Source organism: Panthera uncia, assembly GCF_023721935.1.
Source record: "Panthera uncia isolate 11264 chromosome A1 unlocalized genomic scaffold, Puncia_PCG_1.0 HiC_scaffold_16, whole genome shotgun sequence".
Classification (NCBI taxonomy): domain Eukaryota; kingdom Metazoa; phylum Chordata; class Mammalia; order Carnivora; family Felidae; genus Panthera; species Panthera uncia.
In genome coordinates this window covers 66,024,371-66,050,397 of record NW_026057576.1, presented here as the reverse complement: position 1 = coordinate 66,050,397, position 26,027 = coordinate 66,024,371, and the positions used below count along the sequence as shown (strand labels likewise).

Sequence of the window (26,027 nt, the reverse complement as noted above, 5' to 3'; positions counted from 1 at the left end):
TGGACTGACCCGAGTACATAAATCTACTTTTCAGTTGTAAATTCTATGAAATCTAAATACAGATCAAGAATGTCCAATGAGTTCAGCTCCTAATTGAGTTGTGCTTTGAGTATAAAATACATACCGATCTCAAACACTTCGTATGAAAAAAGAATGTGAAAGTATCTCATTAATATTGTTTCACATGTACTACATAGTGAGTTGACAATATTTTAAGTAACTGGTTTAAATATTATTATTTAGCTTATATTAAGATTAAGCTCACTTGCTTCTTTTTAGCCCCTCCAAAATTCAGAGCTACATGTACCTCTCATTATATTTCTACTGATGGCAATGTCTTACTGGCTTTTGCATTTTGTTTTCTTTCAGCCAACACAGAACATTCTGGAATGGTGGAAAGTACCTTGTCCCAAGAGCCAGCGTCAAGCCTTTGTTTTGCCAAGGTTCCTTCATGTGACCTTGAGTAAGTCAATTTCTCTAAAATGTTGATAATAGTTCCTACCTACATTACATGATTGATGCCATGAAGGACAGATTATAGAGGGAACAAAGAATACTTTGTAAGCAGTAAAGTGCTGTCCCAATGCAAGGCAATGAAAGGAGGAGCTACTCTATAAATATTTATTGAATAAATCCACTTTCAGGCTTCCTCTCTCTCTTCAGTCATTCTACATCAATGGCCAGGCTTATGCCTTGTGCGTATCTGCTCCAGCTACAGAAGCTGAGAGCAGGGCGGTGCCTTAGAGATCAAAGGGACCGACAGAACTGTGTACTCAGGCCACTTATCCGGAGCATCCCTCGGTTCTCAAACTGATTTATTTTGCAGCCGGAAGGAACCCACAGAGAAGTTGCCCCAAGTACAAATCCCACAGCGTTCTTCTTACAAAGGCCTGACGCTTGCTTTCTTCCCTCAGTTGCTACTAAACCCAGAAGTGAATCAAACACTTTTAGGGCCCAGGCATTGACCCTGGGTGTGATGCCTAGTCCAAATATGTGGGGAGCACTGCTGGGGTGCCTACTACATTCGAGGGCTTGCTGGAAATGCAGCGACAGATGCCATTCTCCAGTGCTCTGGGTGAGCGGGGAGGAACCTGTGGCATTTCCTAGTTCATCTACCCAGAGGGGCCCCTGGGAAAATGTGTCTGAGTGGAGAGGGCACCCTTTTCTCATTCTCAGAAAGGTCCTATATATGCTGCCATTGGCCCTGCTTATATGCAAGACGTTTCTGGGTTGCCCTAAGAAGCTGGGGCTCCTGCCTACAATATTTTCCGGTTTCTCCCAATGCTTCGCTTATGCTTCTATTTTTCCACCTTTTTTTGTTTGTTTGTTTGTTTTTTGACTTGTGCTTCAGTTTTATTTCCAACATCACAATCCATGCCATCCCAGTTAGCTCCTTCCGGTGCAGAACCCAGGCAGAATTCAAAAGTAATTGTTCCCAGTTCTTTCTCTGGCCTTGTTCCTTCTTTGGCGTTCCTTTCCTTGTCCTCCTCAGGCATTCAGCGGCCTCGTGTTCTCTCCCCCTTCTGGCTTTCTAAGCCCCTCACAGAGGAGGAGATAGATGCCCTTGCCTTGAAGGCTCAGCTGAGCACTGATCTGGCAGGCCCTCACTGCCCTGTACCCTGAAGTGCTGTTCCTGATGACCTGCTTCACCCCCTCTGGTGACCTCTGGGTAGCCCACTTTCTGATAGTGCCTGGTGATGATTGTTAAGTATCACCTCCTAATTCTCCAGAACTTACACATTGACTTCTCCACCCGCCTGCCCCCAGCTCAAGGTTTCGCCCTGTGTATGTAATAGACTTTGCCTATTATTTTCAAATCCTCAGTGCTCAGTTACGTGCCTGGTATCAAGAATACACTCAACAAATGTTTGCCAAATGAACTCCTGATCCTCCTCCAAGGAACTTTTGCGTTTTAATGTGAACCGAAGGCTAACCTAAAGGAATAAGGCTCTGAATAGGGAATTTCAGTATTATCCTGGAGGAAAATTCCAGCAGGTGCCACTGGCTTACCTCGTTGCTGCCAAGAAGGCCCTGGTGACAGGGAGGATCTTCCCCCAGGGCAAATTATTTGATCTTCAAACCCCAGCATCATTAGCCCAGCGATTTGCAGATTTGCAAAGTGTAATACCTGGGCCAGCATGGCAGCAGCCTCTGGGAGCTTGTTAGGATGCAGATTCTCAGGCCCTGCCCAGAGGTACTGAATCAGAAAGTCCGGGGGTGGGGCCCAGCAAGCTCTCGGGGTAACTCTGGGGCACGCTCAAGTTTGGGAACTGCTGTAGTACGCATTTCTTGTTGCCCCCCCACCCCATGTGCTGCGGGAACAAAGATGTCTGCCCTGAGTTGATCACAGGGTCTCGGGGTCACTGATTCCCCCAGAAATAATTTCAGGAGGGCTGGCTGGGGGCTTCTTCCAGTGGCTGTTTCTGATCGATGAAAACAAAACACAACTACACAGAAAACATCTGAGAGATCTGTTCTCGACAAGACTTCATTCTATGAGAATTACAAGAATAAATGAACTCGTAGCCTGTAGGTTTGGTTCAGGATGAAGCAGGCCTTTGGTCCAGGTGAGTGGGGCTTTGTTGCTAGGACCCTTGCCTGAGGGAGGACTGCCTCAGAGGGCTGGTGGCCCTTAGTGACCAGCAGCTCAGTCCTTTGCCCCGTCCTGCTAGAGCTCTTTACAGAAGGGCTGATGTGTAGCACCCGGGTATAACGAGGGTGGAGGTTCACCACTGGACGCATCTTCAAAGGAAAAGCAAGATTGAAGTTCAAGGGTAAAGAAACGCTGTAGTATTTCCTGAAACACCAAAGGACTCGCTGTGCAACTCTACAAAACAATCTCAGGCTATTTTTAGGGGTTTCACTTACATGACACTTCATTTTTCAAAATATATTTAAAACCCTCCTAGGTGTTGGATTTTCAGAAAGCTGTGACTTCTGACTATAGAACACTGAGCCACGCAAGTTCCCTTGCAGCTGTTCAACGATGCGGCAGGCCAGTCTGGAAAGCGCGGCCTCCAAGCCAGGCCACCTCCCTTCGTTCCACACCTCTCAGCAGCCAGACAAGCCCGGGCCAGGGACCCCAGGTGTCCTCACCCTGCTGACGCTTTGTAGCCAGTTTGTACATTTCTGAAGGGAAAAACATCAGTCATGTCGGATCGTGAGGCTGAGACTGATCAAAATGTAAGACCGCCTCAAGGAAAATAGTTGTGCGGCACGCGGCTCCCTCGCTCACTTTTTGGTCAGCTGTGGCATTTAGCCGTCTGCCAGACACCGGCCTCCTAGCGAGCTGATCAAAGGGTCCTTGCAAAACAAACCGATTTCTGAGTCAGACAGTCAAGGACTCATTATCCATTAAGTAATTTATGGGATGCCTTTAATTTTATTTTCCATAAGTCTAATTACAATAAAGAAACGATGCCTCCTTGAGTTTCCTAATTTCTCATTTTGAGATTCTCTGGGTTTCCTCTTTTCAATTTTTAAATTCTCCGAATATATTTTTAAAGAATGATTTCTCCTCCCTGCGAGTCGCTTGATGTCTGAGCATCCCTACTTCTATTTCTGGAGCCTGATTTAAAATAGCTCTCAGTGTGCTCTCGCCCCTGATCAATGGCTGGCCTCAGCCCGCACCTATCAGATGCAGATGCCTGGGCAGGAGAGGAATCTCGAGATGCTGCTGGCTGGTGTGCTGGGCTGAGAGCCACTTGACCTCCGGGAGAGGGTGTAATCCTGCCCTGTAATCACAGCCACTGAGAAGAGGTCCCTCACTGGGGCCTTCCCACAGGAAGCCCTATGCACCAATAAAAATACAGAAACTAGAGAGGCCCCACTGCCAAACGAATAAAGGACCTAGTTGACTTTTTGGAGAAAAGGTTTGTAAAGGGAGCAGCAGAATTGACAGTCCTTAAGAACATGTTTCTTTATAGAACCTTGAAACTGGTTTCTTTATAATTTACTGAAAACGTAAGTTAAATGGCATTTTGAGACTTCTGCGTGGTTTCGGATGGAGAATCAGTTTTTCTACACGGGGTTCTAGTTGCCCCTCTCTCCTGAATAGCTGCGTAACGTCTTGAGTTACGCTCTCTGAGTGTCAGTTTCCTGTTTGGAATCAAGGGGTTGAAAATACCAAAGCCATAAATATATGTCCTGCAACCAACATAGACGTAGTAGTATATTGTAAGTCCTCTCTATACAGCATTATCAACATTAGATACAACATCTATATGCTTTACATCTATGTGCATGTACACACACACACACACACACACGACAGGTGGAGATAAACTTCCACTCACTAAAAGTTATACATTTCTGTAAAGTAAATGAAGTTTGAGTAACAGAAACTAGAAAGGTCCTTGCTATGAAGTTGGTACACACTATGAAATCCTTCCCAGAAATTAGTGAGACAAACTTTTGATGGATGCTCTTCTAAGACGAATTCCAAACACACATTCATTCTAAGCAGAGAAAGAACCGAGGCTAACAATGATGCCTCCATTTTATATGGTACTTTGTTCTTTTGAACACACTTTTAAATACACTTCAATAAGAAAAACAAAACACTGGCCACCCAAGGTCACAAGGGCGGGTCTGCTGAGCCAGTGTTCATGACAACAGTAATAAAAGGAGAAATTCCCAGCTACAGTTTTTCTCTTGTATCTTAAAATACAAGCGAAAGATTCATAAAATCCAGGTCGCATTTTAACACATGAAAATTTCCAGTCCATTTTCACTGCAGTTTCCAGGAATGGGCAGAGAAAGAAATCTCATCTTTAATTAGAAGAGGAGAAATTTCTAAATATAATCCTGAAACTACAGTCAGATGTAATATATTCAACACACGTTTGTATTCAAATTATGTTTTTTTCACTGTGTCTGTGTTTTCTATCTAAACATTTATAATTCAGTTAGGAGACGCTCTTATTAGAATAAACACAATTGTATTAGATACCATTTAAGGCTGACCACACTTACCGGTTTCCTGGACCCAGTGGCTGCTGTCAGAAAAAAATGATTACTGAGCGGCAGGCTGCAATCTAGCCCCTGAATTCCCAGAGAAGTCTTTGCCAGAACCTTCCATTTCCTTCCCTGGCCACCGCCCCTGGTGGACAGGACTGCTTTTCAGCTGACCTTTTTCCTTTTCTCTCTCTCTCTCTCTCTCTCTCTCTCTCTCCATTATCACCAGCCAACTGGCTATTTCATCTGCCCGCACGCTTACAAATGCCTAGACCCCCTTTTGCGACAAAAGTTTTGCAGCATAACTTTCATTATCACCGAACAAAAATAATCAATAGTGCGGCCAACAAGCATATGTTACCATACTGGAGTAGAAGCTTTCAAAGGAAGTAATTGTTAATAAAATGAATAATGTGTGTTTTGAAATTTCAGTGCTTAGGTACATACATATATGCTACCAGATAGAATGAGGAGGTCAGAGGCTCACACCTGTATGCATGTAGCATTATTTTCAGTGTGACAGGCACAAATGCAGACTGACAGAGGTATGACAAGTGATGTGTCTTTTCAAAATGTCAAAAAATTCCCGTTACAGCTCCTAACAAGTTAAAGAACAATGTTGCCTCAATTTACACAGGTGTTATGTTCTTAACAAATTCAGCTGTATTAAGATGGTCTAAAAGTAAAAAATAAATCAATTAAAACCACACTTTGTACAAAAAAATACACTTAAGATCTTGACCAAGACCACTATGAACAGGATTTTTATCTATGTGAATGTTCAGCAGGACACCCAAAGGTCATGAGCTACAGGCCGGTTCTTCGCTCTGAGGGAGTCACAGATAGACATCACAAGATGGCAAAATCCTTCACTCCTGCCCACTACATTTTTAAAAATATTTTTTTAATATTTATTTATTGTGGGGAGAGTGCAAGCAGGGGAGGGGCAGAAGAGGGAGACAGAGGACCCGAAGCCAGCTCTATGCTGACAGCAGCGAGCCCGATGTGGGGCTCAAACCCACAAACTGCGAGATCATGACCTGAGCCAAAATCGGACGCTCAACCGACGGGGCCACCCAGGCGCCCCAGATTTTAGAGATGCTCCCTAGTCCTTTGGACAATGGGAAAAAATGTTCCCTTAAATCTCCAAAGAAATGTTTCCTTTCTTTACAGCGCGGTCCTATCCTCACTGAGAATGGTGTTGTAGGGTCTTAAGCTGTCTAAATCTGACGATGGTGACTCAGGTATAAAATATGAGGGTCACTAGTATGGTAAATTTGGGGGGGCACTGGAGGAACCCAGCTAAGACCCCAGCTAGAGGAAGCTCTCTCTGATAGCATCACCCAGGATGCATTAGAATGAGAAGGTCTCACAGGTGGTAACACTGGATGTTGATTATAGCAATGGTCCAGAGAAAAGGGATAATTGAGGCCCCAAATTACATTGCAGTAGTGAGAAGGAAGAGGAGGAGGGTGTGGCTGGGGTGAATTCACTAGAAGTGGACCAGCTTTGGGAATATAGACAGCAAGGGAGAGATCAAAGAGGACTTCAAAAGTTGGATCCTGTGTGGACACTGACGCTCTGCCCAGGAGGAAGGATGTCGGGAAGTGGAAGCCAATTGGAAATAGGGGCATTGAAGTTGAAGAGAGGGGACAGAGAGAGTGAGTGAGAGAGAGAGAGAAAGAGAGAGAGATTCATACCTGTATCTACATCTGTGTCTATATCCAGGGGAGAAATGAGAAAGCCTTGAACAGAGTCAAGGACAGTCTGTTCAGTTACTTAGAGGTGATGGAAAGAAGAGGAACAAGCGAAACCATAGACCAAGAATGACGAGAGACACGAGATCCTCTGAATAGTGCAGGGTCAAGGGTGTGTGGGGAGAGTTTCAGAGCTCCAAGATGGAGGGAGTAGCCAGAAGAGTCCACTGCCTCCAGGAGACCATGGGCATGTGCATGGTTTGGGGTGGCCAGACATCCTAACGAGGCTGTCACTGCTGACTTTCCAGATGGCAGTTTCCCTGGCTCACAGCTGTGGGGGGAGGGGTCAGGACAGCTGGAAAATGAAGCCCTCGGTGCCTGGAGCTCTTCGGAGTATTTGGTGCTGCAAGAACACCATGTAGCAACAGGGGAGGCTTTGAACTGTCTTTGCTTTGCAGTCAGCTGGGCGCTGATTACCTGCGTGCTCCCAGGGCAGGTGACCCTTTGTGAGCCTGGAATGTGTTCGCAGAAGCAGAAGGAGGGACCAAGTGAAGCACCCAGGAGAGCGGGAGAGAGCCTGCTTCTCCTGTCTCACTTCCAGCCTCTCGTTTCTTTCCTGAGCGGAAGGAGGGAAACACAACAGCAGCTTGGGAAAAGATGGCAGACTGAGGTGCGGGCTCGAGAGCCGGAACTGTGGCCCAAAGGAGGGGGAGGGATGAGGCCACCAGCTCCAGTGGAGGCCCAGCCTTGGCGAGAGAGAAGATGCTCCTTTCTCAGATGCAGGGCTGAAAGAAGGTGGGGAGTGAAAGAGACAGCCGGGTTTTCGGTTGGAGAGCAGGAAAGTGACATGGGGCAGCTTCTGTGTTGTGGCCCCTGCCCTCTGGGTCAGTAAGAGATGTTCGACCTGCTGGGACAGGCAGGTGTGGGGCTGGGCCCCCACCAAGAGCTCCTGAAGCTTCCGAAGGCCCTTGCGGGCAGCTGCAGCAGGGACAAGAGATAAAGCCAGAGAATGTCAAGTGGCCCAGAAGGCACAACCTCCACGCGATAGCATGAGCTTGCTCTGAGCTGAAAGTTTGGTTTCGTCGCTTTCTCCATCTGCCCTTGGCATTTGAGAGCAGGGGCGGCGAAGGGATGCTGTCAATTTCAAAAGTCAAGGCCTCAGAGACGGGGCAGTTTAAAGCAACAAAAAGACCTGGGTTATAACAAGAGCACACACGAACGTGATGGGAGTTGAGGACGTGGGGGACCAGGCTGTTCTCTCCCTGTGGAAACTGGATACGCCATCAGGAGAGCGTATCATAAAGTATCTCGGTATGTGTGTGTGTGTGTGTGTGTGCGCGGGTGGGTGTGAGTGATGTCAGAAGCCGGCGTGGCCGGTACCCCCACCATGAGGGGCCGGATCAGATCACATGTGCTCTGGAAATGAAGAGCCAGTGGCTTCCCTTAGATCAGCACAGAAGGGGCCATGAGCAGCACATGTCTCAAAGAGAAGAAAAAGGCAGGGGCTGGAGCCAGTCTGCGTGCAGGGCAGACAGATAAATTCCTGGGACATCTTTAGTGGCGAGATAAGACCCAGGTACTGGCTTAAAACAAACATTTGTTGAGAACCTTTTGCCAGCATGTTTTTGAGGTGAAAGGTTAATAAAGAGGAGGGAGATCAAAGCGTTTATGCCTGGTGGCCAGTGTTAGCTGGAGGAGGAGGGGGGAGAAGGAGGAGGGGAGGAGGGGAGAGGCTAGCATACCTGCGGCTGGTGAATGTGGAGGGGGTGGGGAACAGACTAGAACTGCAATGCAGGCAAAATCCACCAGGCCTCTGTTTGGCCGTCCTTTCCCCGGGGTGACGGCTCGAAGCCCACCAGACAGGGATGACTCCCCAGAGTTGTGCCCTTTCTCTGTCTCTGCCACCGCTTCCTCCCCCCTCCTCCCTCTCTCTGAAGGCAGCCCACATCTGACCCATTAGGAAGTTCCCCTGGCTCCGCCTTTCCAACAGATCCCGAATCCAGCCCCTTCTCACCACCCACGTGGCTGCCATCATCTGGATTAATGTCACAGGTCCAACCAGTGTCCTCTGCGGCTCCCCATGCCCCGCTGCAGCCCCTCCAACACATAATTCTGGGAAAGCCTTTGAAAATGGAACCAGATCATGTCATTTCTCTGCTCAGGAACTTCCAGTGACTCCCCACCTCGAGTGTCAAAGCCAAGAGACTTATAATAGCCCGTCATGACCAGCCTCACACCTTCCCTGACCTTCCCTTCACTCCCCCTCAGCCACCCTTGCCTTTGGCCGGTCCTTGAGCTGTCAACTGTCGGCCTGCCTCGGGACTCTGGCCTCGCTGTTCCTTCTGCTGAGAATGCGCCTCTCCCAGAGAGTCATACGGCCCAGGTGTCAGCCTATGGGGAGGGGAGGTCTTTCCTGATGTAATATTGTATCAGTCTTCCTTCCTCACTCAGGGTCACCCTGCTTTATTTCCCTCCAAAGTCCTCATCATGATTGGAAACTCACACACGTAGTTACTGATGTTTTCGTTTTTCTCCGCCAACCAGAATATAACATCTATAAGGGCAGGGTCTGTCTTATCCCTGACAGCTAACGCGACACGGAAACTTTTAAGACATAGTAAGCACTCAGTGGATGTTTGCTGAATGAGTGTGCGGATGAATGGACACATAAATCAATGAATACACTACACAGCTCATAGCTTGTGCCTTAAGGCTTGTTTGGTTCCATCCTCATGATGTGATTTGAAATATTTCTCGTCCATTGTTGTTCTTGCCACTATGTCGGTTCTCTGGGGCTCCAACTTCTTTCTTAGTGTCAAACTGGAGAGGGTGCAACAATATTTTAAGGCCACTTCTGCCCTGAAAGTTCTGTGATTGTACAGTGATTGGCAAGGCTGAGTTAAGGAGAAATGTATTTTTAGGAACTCTTCTGGAAATCTTATCAGCTCGGCTGGGTTTGGCCTAGATTTGTTAGCAGGCTGTTTGAGCTGTGAGATCTAACAGGAGCAACTGTACCGGGGAGGGGGGAGCATTTGGGGAGTCCATTGTGTTCCTGCTCCAGAGTCCAGATCCGAGGGGGCACCCAGGGAGGGTGCAGAGGTGAAAGGGTTTTGCATTCAGCGCGAGGACAGAGCAGGTGTTGAAAACTTAGGCTCCAGTCTGCAAAAAGGACACAGATCTAGGGGCGCCTGGGTGCTTCAGTGGGTTGAGCGTCCGACTTCAGCTCAGGTCATGATCTCACAGTTTGTGAGTTGGAGCCCCGGGTCAGCCTCACTGCTGTCAGTGCAGAGCCCACGTCAGATCCTCTGTCCTCCTCTCTCTCTGCCCCTCCCCTGCTCTCTCTCTCTTTCTCTCAAAAACAAATAAACACTAAAAGAAAAAAAGAACACATATCTAGGGGCTGTTCCCTCTGCAGAGAATGCGCCTCTCCCAGAGAGTCATATGGCCCAGGTGTCAGCCTATGGGGAGGAGAGGTCTTTCCTGATGTAATATTGTATCAGTCCTCCCGGGGCAGGGGCGGGGGGGGGGGGGTAATACTTCTTTACATTTTCTCTTCTACTAGAACAGCACATAAAATGCTACTGTGCACCAAGAAGTCACCGACACCCCCACCCCAGTCGTCACGGTATGGTGGTCTCAGGCTTTCCGGATGGGAGCAAAACTGGCTCCTGAAGGCTGTCAGCAGAAAAGTTTGCTGAAACTGGCTTTGAGTAAGTTCTTTGATAAGACTGGGCCCCAAGTGGCCCCATCCCTGGCCCTGGTATTCTTAGCAAGTGAATGCCCAAGTTTTGAGCCACATGGACCTTCAACACAGTGGACTGGGGGTTTGACCTATCTCTGGAGGCGGACCAGAGAAACCAAGTCTTCCTCTGCCCTTGTCCCCTGAGGCCATAGCCAGGTCCCCTTCTTCTGGAGGTTTGTAATCCAGCTGTGAAATACACCCCAGAGAGGTTCTGATAGGAAGAACCTTCTAGTTCTGCAACCTCTGTTGACGTCCAACCCCACTCCACTGACTTCGTAGAATACAATCATTCTGGCATGGAACCAGATATGGGGGATGTGGATTGAACAGCCCAAAGGTTCAGAAGACCCCAGAAGGAAAGATACCCCCAGGGTCAGACATCCAGGTGATGGTATTTCATTAATATTTAACAAAATAAAAATTTCTCTACAGAGCACCATTTGACTTAAGCAGAAAAGTACAGAACCCAGAAATGCAGCATCAGGAAGAAGTCAATCTATGAAAGGAGGATTTTTATTTTGATGTCATTTCACTCACCCTAGAAGTTAAAAAAAAAAAAAATCAATTTCCTGCCATAGTTTTTAGAATGGCTGTGGACAAGGAGTGACTCAAGCCCCAAGTATAAAGCAGGCTACACAAATGAGTCTGAGTCAAAGATTCCTCTTATCTTTCAGGAAATTGAACTAACTGCTAGAATTGAAATCAACAACAAATATTTACTGCACTTGAAAACCGGAGCTCTAATAAAAAAAAAAAAAAAAAAGGACAAACCTGGCAACAAAGTGCATATTCTATCAAAACTTAGCGCGCTCTGATGTAACCCAGGCGGGCATTATTAGGTCACACGATGCTAATCGCTGGAGGCTGGTAGCACCACAGGACCTGTCAGACCCAGGTCCCCTCCTCCACAACCCCCTCCCCAAGCAGCGTCTTTTGTGGCCTCTCCGCCCAGATGGGGCACTCCTCCCAGGCTAATCACTGCTCGCTCAGCCTCCCCGCTGCCACCGGTTGTGGTTATTTCTAAGCGACGTCACCCGGTGCTGTGTCACCATGGCAACAGCGGGCCACCGCTCTGAGAAGTGCAACAGGGAAACTGGGGGAAAGGAAAAATAAGTCACAGGGCTGCACTGCCCCTGGTCACGGGCAACTTCTGAAGTGGCGAACGTGCTTCCCATTTTATGGAAGGGGAAACTGAGGCGCCAGTGCTCTCCCCAATTCCTGTGAAAGGAGGATCAAAATGTAAAGCCTGATGATCACAGCCTACCCATGGGGCTCTGCTCCCTTGTGACTTGGAGTTCACTGGGTCATTTCAACAAGCACCAAATGTGAAGGAAACAAACGAACGAACGGGGGTGGGGGTGCTTTGGGATTATGTAGATGAATCATGAAATCTTCAGGCATCTATTTTAATGTACTAAACACGGCTCTCTCAACTACATATTCTGCGTATTTTTCCAAATACACAATTCTTATTTAAATGTACGTAGTTTTGCTTTCCCGGGTGACTGACCCGTGGACTTCAGTCAGTTCCTTAATCTCCTCCAACAACTGCATTTCTTTCACAAACGTATCCCTTTTCCTTTAAGTGTTTTTTAAGAGGCATACTGCTGAGCTGGAAAATTAATAACCTGGCATAACCTGTGATACCACCCTCACGACAAGCTCTCAAGTTACCTGTTCATTATTTTCCAAAATGATTTTATCACCTGCGTTCCCATGTGCATACTTCGATTGCTCTCCTAATGCTTTTTTCTCAAACTGGTCTGACCTCCTTCTCTAAGAGAACCAATAGCTTTGAGTCAAACCAAATCTGACAAGATAAAATGAGAGAGAGAGAGAGAGAGGCAAAAAGGGAGTCTGAACAATACCTTTTCTGGCATGCGGATCATCACATGGCTACCTCCTTATACTCTGTATACAGCCCCCCCCCCCCCGCCAAAGTTTTGTCATTAACAGTATGCTATGATCAGGCAACTCCCCTATGCAGCACTGCTTCTACATTTAAAGCATTATTTTGCTCATGAAGCCTCTTTTAAACTTGGGGTAAAATGCGAAATAATTTTTATGGTTACAATAAAGCCCTGCGTGCAGATGTAAATGATGTTTTGCTCGTTGAAATAGAATCAAAAGGACTTCTTAGGGTTTAACAAAAGTGTGTGTCTGGATGAGAAACGTATGACTCACTTACATCCGCAACGGCTAAGAGTCAAGAGATACGGTTTGTACGACCACATGCCATTGAGCCGACCACTGAACTTGAAACTTCATCGCCCCAGCTACACTGTTGTTGCCGAGCCTCAAGAGGTGGACTGTCTGTGCAGGAGTCTGGACGACTGGAAGCAGAGCACCACTACAAAGCATCTCATCCCTGGGTTCTTCATGGAGCCGGGGCAGGGAGGTTGCAACATCGCTGGTGGAAATTTTGGTTAAGGCCACACAGATAACCCCTGCAGCACTTGGCAGAGATGATCCTGTCTGCACTACTTTTTCCGGTAAGAATGACTCAGCAGCAGAAAATATTTATTATGCCTGGTTACGACTTCTGCACGGTGCAAGGCGCTTTCTCTAACTCCCTGTCAGCTCTGCGAACAGGCCTCCCGAGGTTCATCCAGCTTCTCAAATGGTACATGAAATATTTTCAGACAGCCGCTAAGGATGGAGATCCCGTCCCTAAGCCGGCAGTTTTAAAGGTTCCCACTTATCTGTCTTAGGCCAATGCTTTAGGCTTTCCCAAGGTTTCCTTAGAAGGAGAAGCACTTTGGTTTTCAAGAGTCAGGAAGATGATGGAGAGCTTGAAAACACATAGGTAACTGGCTCCCTCACCACACCTCCTACTAAAAAAAGCACTTAGCTCACTAGATCCCAGGAAGTTTCTAGAAAGAAAGGGCCATCTGCACTTCTTTTTCCAAAGTGGAAAAGTGGAAAAAGGAAAGGCCCTCCGTCTGAAATACACTTTCCTACCCTTGGGGAGTAGCCCGATTGCCTAACTATCAGCAAACGGGCAGGGCTGGCAGTTAGGAAAGCTGAGTTAGTTTTCACATGGTCACAAGGTAGGCAGGAGACTTGGGGTGAGTCACAGCCCCTCTCCAGGCTTTGGCTTACCCAGCCGTGAAAAGGAGACGCTGGACCCAGCAGTGGTTGTGAGACCCGGGGGTAAGTAGCTACACAACCACAGGTAAATACATACTGTAGTATACGGAAGGATCAGTTTTACTAAAATAAAATAAAATTAAAAAGTTGGGACAAAAAGGAAAGTCAAATAACTTCAGGGGTAAGTAATTTTAAATTTTTTGTATTAGAGCAGACATACATAATGGAGTAGAAGATACCATTTAGAGACTTCAGATAAATAAGAAGCCTTCTTCTGTCAGTCCTCCTAAACCTCAGGAGACCATCTCGTCTCTCTTCTGTTTTGAGGAGGTCTCAGTGGAAACACTTGAGGGTCTCCAGGGCCCCTTTGGCCTTGGACACGCTAGGAGTCCTGTTTCTTGCCTAGTAGTGACAGGGATCTTTAGGGAGACACCTGTGGTCCGGTGGGGTTTGCCTGGTTACCCTGCAGCAGAAACACAAAGTTCATTTAAGCTAAAGGTTTCATCTGAATCACTAACCCTCCTCGGGGAAGAAAAGAGTGCTTCTCCAGATCATTCACATGCCTGAAATGATCATGGGGGTACATGGATTTAGTGTCACCTTTGGGGCTGGGAAATCTAATGTTCTCACTTCTTCACTACAACATCAGAGACAGCCAAGGGCACCTGGGATGTTCATGCCACTGAAAAGTACACCCATTTGGTTTCAATCGTGTTTGCTCTCACTTATTAAGATCAATCTTGATTTGGGAAATCCATCAAATTAACTAGTTTTCCTAGGAGTTTGCACTATGACTGAGGATAATATGTATTTGGAATTGTAGATCATTTTATGTTCCTACAAGTATAAGAATTAAATATTAAAGGGGGGACTAGATTTAGGGTCAAAAGAAGTTAAAACACAATTTTTCAATCCATTTTTCAATCAAATAGATTGAAAAATAATTTTTTTAATGTTTATTTATTTTGAGAGAGAGGGTGTGCATGCATGCACGTGAGCTGAGGAGGGGCAGAGAGAGAGAGAGAGAGAGAGAGAGAATCCCAAGCAGGCTTCATGCTGTCAGCACAGAATCCAACAGTGGGGCTCGAACTCACGAGCCACAGGATCATGACCTGAGCTGAAATCAAGAGTCGGATGCTTAACTGACCGAGCCACTCAGGTGCCCCAAATATATTTTCAAAATAGAGACAAATGCTTTGCAGAAAGCATTTTAGAGATGAATTAGAGTAAATGCATTAGAGTAAGTTAATGACATTGGTTTTTGCTTTAAACTTTTACAACCAAAATTGTCATGAGCCCTTCCTAGAACATTGCTTACTGCCTTCCTCTTTATCATAATGTAACAAAATCTTCCATCATGCTTCAGAAATCAGTATATGTTATATTTTATTTTATTTTTAGGTGTGATCACAGTTTGTTTTTCAAAAAGAAATCATATATATTAACAAACTTGAAGATTCAGTGTTATAATATGTTAATATAAGTATCTAAATGCTTTTTACTCAACATTTGTCCATCAAAATTTTATTTGCTTGAAAAATTTTATTGGAAAACATTTCGAGAATGTAAGCTTCCAAAAAAAACTATATGATAATTTCTATAGTATTAAAATCAAAAGTATGGTGGTGGGGCACCTGGGTGGCTCAGTTAATTAAGCATCTGACTTCGGCTCAGGTCATGATCTCGCAGTTTGTGAGTTCGAGCCTGCCGTTGGGCTCTGTGCTGACAACTCAGAGCCTGGAGCCTGCTTCGGATTCTGTGTCTCCCTCTCTCTGCCCTTCCCCTGCTCACGCTCTGTCTCTGTCTCTGTGTCTCTCAAAAATAAAAACACTTAACAAATTTTTAAAAATAAAATGAAATCAGTATGGTGTTATTATAAAAAGAAAATTTTGTGCATCACTATTTTACAAAGGGAGGATTATTAATGATTTTTTATTGTGTTTTTTTGTTTTGTTTTTGTTTTTGTTTTGTTTTTTAATGACATAGAATCCGAAGCAGGCTCCAGGCTCTGAGCTGTCAGCACAGAGCCCAACACGGGGCTCAAACCCACGAACTGTGTGATCTTGACCTGAGCTGAAGTCAGACACTTAACAAACTGAGCCACTCAGGTGCCCCTCAAAGATTTTTTTTTTTTTTTGATGCATGTGCAAACCAGTAAACTTGAAACACGTTTACTTTTCCCACATTCCCCTGTATAGCTGCAGACTTTCCTCAAGTGAGAAAATAAAAGAACGGGACAGACAGGCAAAAAAGAGAAGCCTTTTGATAATGAATGAACAGGATCCACAAGTGATATTTGGTTTTACTCACATGTCACAAGTGTTTGTTTTTCAGAGAATCAAGTTTTAACTCCGAAGCATATAATTAGTGTGATAAGAACTTAAGTATATAAGTATTCACTCAATATTATTTAATCAAGCCATGAACATTTTTGGGTGCAGTTATGTGAGCAGAACTATGCATCCCTAGTAAGTGTCAGCTGAGAGTCTCTAGGGTTGGGACTAGACTTTTTCATTCTTTTGCTTTGAGCACAAGGTTCAATAAATATTTGTTGAGTAGATAAATGGATGGATGGATGGATGGGACAAAGCAAAAGAAAATAGCTGGCTCTCTTTATTTTAAATTTATATACCAGAGTGATATTTTCTATGAGGCAGGAAACTTATGTGCAATCAGTCTAAATGGACTACCCTGCATTTTTTAATATCATAAAACTAATATTTATGAGATACTTAAGTGTCTTAGATTTCAGTTAGCAAGATGAAATATCTGGTGCTGGTTGCTATAATTAGTTTAAAATTCCCTAGGGAACTTGCATTCATAGCAGGATATAAAATATAGAGAAACCTCTGTCACTAACCATTTATTTTTGAAAATTTTCAGAAAATCAGCTCTTCAAAAAAATTTTTTTTAAGTCAAGACATAGTGCAGGTCAATACGTTAATATGTAACAGAAATATATGGTATAACTGTTAAGAAAGAGGAGAAAATGTTGTCATTATCTTGATTTGATATGATTATATAGCCAGAAAATTCAAGAGAATTAAATTTGAGTCTCACAAGGAAAAAGCGAATTCCGTAAGCTGCCAGAAATGAGGAAAATAAATAAAATTAAATGGAACCAAGTTTTCTTGCTTTCTAGCAATAATCAGGTAGAATACATAGTAGAAAACGTATCATTCATAATAGCTACATAAAACATAAAACAGTTGGGAATAATGCTAACTGAAAATGTTTTGGACAGACAAAAAATTAACAAATTTTACTTGGAGACACAAAGTATTATTTTTTTAATTGAGAGATATTTCTGGATTAGCATTCTTACCATTTAAAGATGTTAGTTCTTACCAAATTAATTTATAGATTCAAGACAGTTTTTTTTAATGTTTATTTATTATTGAGAGAAAGAGAGAGAGAGCACAAGTGGGGGGAAGGGCAGAGAAAGAGGGAGACACAGAATCCGAAGCAGGCTCCAGGCTCTGAGTTGTCAGCACAGAGCCCGATACGGGGCTCGAATCCACGGGCCATGAGATCATGACCTGAACCTAAGTCGGACGCTCAACTGACTAAGCCAACCAGGGGCCCCAGGTTCAAGACAGTTCTACTAAAGTCTCAAAAAGAATTTTTTTTTGTTCTTGTTGGAGAAGGTTTTTATAAATATGGAAAGAACTTAATGATTTTGAGATTTTTCTAGAAAAAGAAATAGATGAAGACAGAATCATAATATATGGGATATATGGGATAATAGATGGATGCATGTAGTGTCAATAAAAAACAATTAAAACAGTTTGTTACTGCTGAAGAATAGATAGACGAATCAATGCAATTGACTAAACGCATCTTGAAAGGGATGTTAGTGTACCCAAGAATTCAGGATCCAAGATAATAAGTACCACAGTTGGAGAAAGCATGTCTCATTCAGGAGGTACTATTTAGGAAAATTGGGGAAAAAAGAGAGGATACATTGAGTTTATTAACTCAACTTGTACTATTCACCAAAATAAATTGCATGTTGATTTGATTAAAAAGATAATCCACAAAAGGGCAAAAGAATATATAGGTCAATCTTTGATAACAGGCATCTAAGTCTTTCTGAGAATAAAAAACAATGCAAACAACAAAAGGTCAATCTATTTTTAATGGCTTTGATACATTTTAACTAAAAACTTCTGACTTCTTGGTACACTGTCAACTTGAGCACATGTAGCTATTTAATTACCCCCCTGCCAAATCCCCAGTGCAATAACTGAAGGTTGATCAACATACAGAAAAAGGAAACTTGAAGAGTGTTAGAAATAGGGAAATTGTATCAGTTACATGGTTTGAAGTCTCTACTGCTCCTAGTTTACAGAAAAATCCAACATTTTGCTGAGAAGCCACACTAACTTGAAATCCAGCAGCTCAGTGGGTTTGTCTCCCTTGTACCATGGGAATAACAACAGTAAGGAGGCTTGGCTGAGGCGGAAACTTGGCATGAAGGCCAAGCAGAGGAAGAGTGGGTAGAGAGTAGTAATCCCTAGGGCAAGAAACCGAAGCCAAGATGACACATCCCTGCTGGGTACCCCACGGCCCGAACTCCCTCCTCGCTACACCCCTGTATACCATACCACTGAACTCAATCTACACCCAAGAACCCTCTGCCTGCCATCTGAGAAGACGGTTCTACTGACAGTCAGGTGGCAAGTGGGGAGCTATAAAAAGGTTTCTGTTCCCTGTCTTGAATAAAAAGAACCAGGCCTGGACAGACCTCTTTCCATTCAAGATGGATGAATGAGTAAAAAGACCAACAAAAACTTAAATATGCAACAAAGATCCAATATGACACCAGTCATACTACAGAAAGAGTTTGCAAATCAAAAAAAAAAAAAAATGTCAAGATGGAGAGCTTAAGGTCTATCATAAAAGAAAAAGAAGAAAATGTTAAGATAGCATCTTGCTTTGTGTTTTCAATAAAACCCAGGGAAGCCCATCCTTTCTTCATAAACTGAAACAGGGAAGGGAAAAATGGTAACTGAACTGAAACGGGACTGAAACAGCCACAGATAAAAATGGCGGTTGGATGGCACAAGAAAGGAATGTGAGGAAACCAACATTTCAGTAGCAAAATTAAAACCTTAATGTTATACAATAAAGAGCACTGTCAGTGTACAAAATGGAATCAGTGAGGTGAAGAATACACTTGAGACATATTTCTAAAAAGAAGAGAAAAAGGAAAAAGATTGAAATCATCAGAGAGCTGCTTACAGATCTGGAGGCCAGAAAACAAAAATCTAAACTAAGAATGATTCATGTCACTGGAGAGATAAAAATAAAGGAACAAATGAAACAGCATAATTAAAAAATATGGACTAGAAAATTTTTGGAGTTCAAAGGGAGCCTAGAAAGAAGAGATTTCCGTGTCCTAGGCAAAGCCAATGAAAAGCTCTGTGAACTTAGAATATTCTAGTAATCACCAAGACAAGGGGAAGTTTCTAAAATGATTTAGCCCCTCTGTCCCAAAAAGAGTTAACTACAAATAAATCGATCAGCTTCTCTTCTGCAGTACAAAACATTAAAAGCCAATAGAAAAATGTCTATAGAATTTTGAGGGAAATTATTACTCTAAATAATATACTCTATCATATATTTCCTACATGAAAGTGAAAAGTATTCTCCAACATTCAAAGGGTGAAAACATATATAGTTCATAGAGATCCCATTTTGAGGGATTTATCCTAAAGGAATCAGTCATGGGATTAAATATTTACATATCAGGATGTTAACCACAGTATAATTTATAAAAATAAAAAAATTAGAACCAATGTAAAGTGACAGGAAATGCTAAAACAAATTATTGTACATTCATATTATTAGATATTAAGCAGCTCTTCTAACAATGTAGAATGTCAGATCCAAATGCTTACCATGTGATATTGAATATTGTATATCCTTTCTTCAGGAAGCAACTATCATCAGAAAATAAAACAAAAAAATTGCAAAAAATTCTAAAAATGCCTTGTGGGCTTTTATGCTTGCAAACATGTCATTGTCTCGTTTAAAACTGAACAATAGGTCAAATGCTATGAAGATCAAGAGACATTTATAAAGTGGATATAATTTCCAGACTGAACATCCTAGAAGGCAAGAAAGTAACCAACTAGAGAAATCACATTATTTTGCTGAGTCTGGACACACTTTCATTGACATGACCCTTGCCCACTTAGTTGATACAATAAGCAGATTGCGTATCATAGTCTGTTGTCCAAACTGCTCAGCAGAAATTATAATAATGTTGCTGAAAAGTAAGTCACAAGTAAAATGCAGTTTAATATTTAAACAACTTGATGTTAATTTGAATAATTCAAGCTCACAGTGAGTAGGTTGTGGTAGGGGGCTGGCCAACTTTTAAGGAAAGAGATTAAATAAAAGAATGAACAGAATGACAATGGCTTGCAAATTGTAGCTTCCTAATATAGTAAAATTTGCATAACACTTTACATAGAACTTGGCATAAAAACGTTAAATTATAACTCCTTATTATTACATCTAATAATAAAACATAACTAGTGTAAAATTAACCACTAAGGCACCAAATGAGACAGTTTTAACATTACATTTCGGATACAGCTCCACCTTCTCTTCCCCTCCTTTGATTTTATAGGGTTTCAGAATAAAAGGGGAGATTCTCAGGAAAAAAAAAATCCATTATCTGGATTTTATTATTCTTAACAGCAATAGTGAACATGGAATTTCTTTTTGTACGTCACGTGGTTGAAGATATCATGGTATGGTTTGACCCCCTTGGGGACTCAGAGCACATATTTCTAGAAGGGTTGGCTAAGGTCTGGAATGGAGCATAAGTCCATGGTATCAGCAACCCATAATCATGGTCTCTTGCTTTAATCAACTAAGCTATTCAACCATGTAGAAGAGCTTCAAACATGTCTGTGAAATACTACGAAAAGTAAATTGTTATGCAATATGAAAATAATTACATGTTAAATCCAGGACTACTAATAAATGGCGGGGAGGATATTTGCCAAGAAACACTGTTTCCAGTGCAACATCAAACACTGAACTAGAATGAGATTGTCTGATGACAAATCATTTTAGGCTTAAAAAGTATAATGAAGGCGGGGCGCCTGAAGGTAGGTCAGTTGGTTAAGTGTCTGACTCCTGATTTTGGCCCTGGTCACGATCTCATGGTTGTGAGATCGAGCCCCGTCCGTCTCTGCACTGAGTGTGGAGGCTGCTTAAGACTCTCTCTCTCTCTCCCTCTGCCCCTCCCCAACTAGTGCGTGTGTGAGCTCTCTCTCTCTCTCTCAAATAAATAAATAAATATTAAAATTTAAATTTAAAAAGTAAAAATTACAAAAAAAAAACTTAAAAAGTATAATGAAGGATTTGCCTTATCTGCTTTGATGCGGACTAAATGTTTTCAAAATTTGGGCACACGTATGTTTTGGGGTAGAAATCACAGGTAGAGCAATGGTCTGCAGATTCAAATATTAACTGCTTATGAACTGTCTAAAATAAAAACAATACCACCGAACCAAAATGTGATTAAAATAGAGTAAGTGACATTATTAATCTTCCAACCACTCTGCTTTTTTTTTTTAGCTGTCTGACTAATGAATGAACTAAAAGCATCTAGAGTTCTAAACAGTTTTCACGTAACCAAGAATACCACTGCCTCAATAGCCTCGACGCTTTCCATCTGAATCCACACAGTAGTGTCCCAGATCATATCGTTAACTTCAGCCAAGAGGCAAGAGAGACAGGAGAGAAACGATGCTTTCCCAAAGAGCTCTGAGAAGAACTACAGTGACATTCTTCTAGAATTAAAAAGCTCTGCTAGACCTTAGGAAATACCTCTTTCGCCTGTCCCTCTTTCAAAGGGAATCAAAAGACAATTCAGAATTTTAAAACTCAGGGTACCATACCATTTTAAAGACAAAAAAGTCTCAGCCTGTTCTCTGATGGCTTTTAGTGATTCACATACAGCCAGGATTCTGGTGCTGTTCCTCCAAATATCCTGGACCATAAAGAAACAAATAAAGCACACTGCAGTTTTTAATGAATTCTCTTTTTCAAGAAATATGGTGGGCAATCTTAGAGCTCTCTTCATGTCTTAATTAAAATTTTAATACAGTTATTATCATTAATATTATCAGCTGGCATTTATGGAGCATCTTACACAGTGGATAAAGTGCTTCCCGCACGCAGTGTCTCAGTGAATTTCAGAGGAAGACAACAGGCACTCAAAGGATTAGTTTGGAAACTAACAGCCCGCACAATTAGAAAGAATTCCAATTACTAGTTTCATTACTGAGTCTACTTAACACTTCTCCCCAAGATTACCAGAATCTGTCTCATTTGGACCCCATAAGTGATTCAGATTCATGATTGCCCCCGTGCTATTTACGGAACAGCAATAAGTATATTAAGAAAATCTACTGGCTTTGCGATAAAGCTGACTGTAACCAGCTCATAAAGCTGCTATCTGTGTCCTTCAGCAGGAAGGAAAACTCCCTTCTGGGGGAGCCTGTCCTGTTGTGTGGTTTGGTACAATAGCTCTCTTTTTCTTTACAGGGTCAAAAATTCAGGAAAAGAAATTAATAAAAAGCCTTCTCAGAGAAAAAGGAAAAAAAATAAAAGAAGTTTCTCTCTAGCGCCAACCCCATACTGCCCCCTCCCACCAAAAGAGAGACGGAGAATTTTAGAAACAGGGGTTTATTCACAGCGTTTAACTAAAAGCAGACTTCCTCTGGATTAGAACTACAATTTAGAAACTGTATGAAATGTCGGATGATAATCTAGTTTCTTACACACACTGCTGATTTTATTGCATACTTTGTAGTCTTTATCCTCCTATAAAAAGTTACCCTTTCTAGGTTTAGATAATTCTCTAAGATAAAAAGTAGGCATTCACTTTTTCTTGAAATAAAAAGGCAAAGTGGTTTGCAATAAACATTTGAAGTTCCACAGACATTCACTACACACACACACACACACACACGCACACACCTATGTATGTATATGTGCACACGAGAGAAGAGGGGGAGAGAGAGAGGGAGAGAAATAGTAGTAGCCAATACTTACTGAGGACTCTCAAAATGCTAAAGTTCTAGAATTACTTGTCAATATTTAAAGTGTCACCGCAAAAGTCCTGTTTAAAAGTTGGCACAAGTGGCTTATGTTTAAATTCTGAACTTCACACAGACATTTCAGCCTGCTTTAGAAGCGGGTTCCAATTTAAGCTCCATATTGACCTAACAGCTAACCTTCCTAAACCTCATTTTTCTGATCTCAAAAATGGGACAATATTCTGTATCTCTCAGGGAAGCTGGGAGCATTAAATACATATATTTTTTAACATTTTGAAAACGGTTGTCAAGGTGCCTAGAACACAGTGGGTGCTTTAAGAGAGCTGGTTCCCTTCCTGTGTCCTGTGTGTTGTTATTAAACTTAGAAATGAAAGAAAATCAGCCTGTCCTGTGGACCTGGCCCTGAGTTTCAGATTTGTTTTAATGAAGGGAAATAAGCACCTGTTCACCTTCTTTCCAAAAAATGCAACAACTACGCTTGAAATATCAAAATGCCGGGGCGCCTGGGTGGCTCAGTCGGTTAAGCGGCCGACTTCAGCTCAGGTCATGATCTCGCGGTCCGTGAGCTCGAGACCCGCGTGGGGCTCTGTGCTGACCGCTCAGAGCCTGGAGCCTGTTTCAGATTCTGTGTCTCCCTCTCTCTCTGACCCTCCCCCATTCATGCTCTGTCTCTCTCTGTCTCAAAAATAAATAAACGTTAAAAAAAATTAAAAAAAAAAAAAAGAAATATCAAAATGCCATTTTGAAGGGCTCATCCCCGTGGAACAGCCTCCCTACTCCCTTCCCCAAATATCACACCCAGAAAGAAGGGTTGTAAATAATTCTGTTCTTCAAACTTAGGAAGAGTAAAAATGCATTTCTATAGCTATACTCGTAAATTCAACTTACTTTTCTTACTCAGGGTTCAAGCTGATTAAGATACTTCAACGGCTACCATTCTCGTAGGAAGAACCTTCAACTGTGGATTTTGAAGGTACCTACCAACTGCGTTGGCAGTAGCTGAAGTTATGATCAGTTTGCAGTGTGTTCTGGGGGTGGCTTTGTGACAATGCCAACTGGGCAGCACTTTTGAAGGCTCCAGCCAAGGGTAGCAAATGGATAGCCCTCAGTTCCCCTCTTCCCACCTTGCCCGTCCACAGCAGGCATGACTAATCAATCCTAGCACTTTCTCCCTATGAATCTAGACTTGGCACTGGAAGACTTCTCAAAACAAGGTTCCAGGCAGGCAGCCACCACCAACTGATCAGAGTTCCCTTGTGAGTTGAAACCACCCCCAGACTAGGCTAAAGGTTACCTTTGAATTACTTACGAAAAAAGGGGGGCAGAAGGGGTGTGCGCTTGCTGAAAAAATTAATAGTCTTAGCGTCATTCTAATGGGATTATTTACCCTACTTATGAGACCAAACTTCCCAGGCATTTCATTACCATTCATTTAGATATAAATACCTGTAAAACTACTTATAAATCATTCTTATCTCTTCATTAATAAGAACTTCTTAAGAGCCATTATGAGAAATACTCTTGGCCGGTACAAATTGCTGTATGTTGGTATAATTAATAAAAGTGTACATCTTTATGCAGAGCCTATAATTCAGGCTCTTTAGTAATTACATTGAAATGAAGTTTTATTTTATTTCAATTTCATTTTCTATAGTAGTGGATACATGGACGCCCACCCCAGTGCAGACCTGGGGTATCTTTCATGCAGATGAGCCTCTGTTTTTATAGGCAGTGTAAAGATGTACCCAGAACTGATTTCTTCAAAACAAGCACCCGTGAAACAAATGTCTGATTCTTTGGCCAGTGTGCATCAGCAGCAAAACAAACAGGCCATTATATTCGTGGCAAAGAATGAGATCGCAAAGTCAATGAGGAACAAGGCACATTATCAGCTGGTCTACATTGTAAAACAATGGCACAAAAGGGCTGTTAATACACGAAAAAGCCAAAGTTTCATGGTTCTCAGCGAACTTCAAGGGTTCGTGGGACCATCCTGAATATAAGTTGACTTGTCTCTATTAGTTTCCAGATTTTTCTTAGCTTTCCTGATCATGTTCAGTTTGGCAGTATTATTGGGCACTGGTGCCCTTTTCCCTGTGTATCCCTCAATTTGTTGCTTTCGAAATTACAGCCGTGTTTACTCAGGAGAGCTGAAAAAAAAAGTCACGCAGGCAAACTTCAATTCATTACAAAGATCTTCACAAGTGGGGTTTTCCTTGGGGCGTGTGGTAATATTTGAAACAAACTGAACAGAACTAAATAATCACATTGGAATTTTACAGGCATTTCTATGACCTAATCCTGTAAATCAGCCTTTAAACTATGAGGAATTTTGAAACCGCCATGATCCGATGTCATGTGAGATGAATTGTAGTTTTATTTCGTCATTTTAGCCAGCGGGGAGGGCAAAATACTATCCACGCTGTGGCCAAGAGAAGGGTGTGGTTCTCTTTCTTGCCTTTTTGATGCTGTGGGAGACAGAGATGTGAAGAGAACAGGCAGGGATCTTCAGAGAAGTTTGCACTCTACCCCCCCCCCCCCCTTTTTTTTCCTTGCTGCTTCTGATGAATGATAACAAAACAAGATCTATGCCGGAGGATAAAAAATCTCCCTAAATATCCAGCCGTAGCCATGCTGAATAACACAGTTTTGCTTCCGTGCGTACATATTATGCTGTTTGCTGGCAAATTAAATCTTAATTCATGTGTTTTTCCCTTGAAGGGTAGGGAGGAAAAAAGCAAAAAAAAAAAAAAAACCCAAAAAAACCAAAAAAAAAAAACCCCACAAAAAAACGCAAAAAAAACAAGAAAACAAAAAAAGCCCTAACTGCCTATTAGTTTTAGTTTACAGATGAGACTTGATAAGCCTCAAAAGCCACTAATTAGAAGGCACATGCTAATTAGAAGGAGATTGTGACACCCTTCGCCCCTTTCTTTGCTTGCTGTTGTCTGGAGCATCTCCACTGCCTTGAGAGCCGCTCACCCTCCCGGCCCATGGTGCCCCCCTCTACTCTAGTCCTCATGTCCTTGGAGTTGATCTTGTTGCTGTTGTGCCTCACCAGAACATGATTTAAGGACCCCAATTTTTCATCCTCCAGAGTCAACTGAAAATCCATCTACCTAAACCGCAGCGGAACCTGAGATGTTCAAGAAGCACAGTGCGCTTTCTGGAGGGCTTTCTTTCCTACATTCACCGCGCACGCCCTACACTGGCCACTGCCCCAGATGGTCACCTGGGGGAGGATGGAGGGAGGACGTCTGAAGCATACCATAGCTCTGGGGGTTGAGGCAGAGGCGGGGGAGAGAGCACGATGGACGCTCCTTCACGGGAGCACATCGCTGGACCCCATGTCCAGCGTGGAGCCCTACTAGGGCCTGCGCTTTGCCTTCTGTGGGCACTGCTTTCAGAGATGACGTCAATAGAAAGGACTCCATGATACATGCCACTTACAGTAGC

The 26,027-nt window shown here is 43.0% G+C and overlaps 1 protein-coding gene across 7 annotated transcripts in view; it reads right to left on the bottom strand.

The window, feature by feature from the left end:
* MBNL2 (muscleblind like splicing regulator 2) overlaps nucleotides 1–26,027 on the bottom strand; it is a 158,024-nt gene that overhangs the window by 112,338 nt on the left and 19,659 nt on the right. Inside the window, exon 2 of one of the 7 annotated variants that reach the window (XM_049647502.1) lies at nucleotides 21,408–21,499. The exons of the other annotated variants lie outside the window; for them this stretch is intronic. The gene's annotated coding sequence lies outside the window, so the exon portion shown is untranslated. The remainder of the gene's footprint in view (nucleotides 1–21,407; nucleotides 21,500–26,027) is intronic. 7 annotated transcript variants of the gene reach the window in all.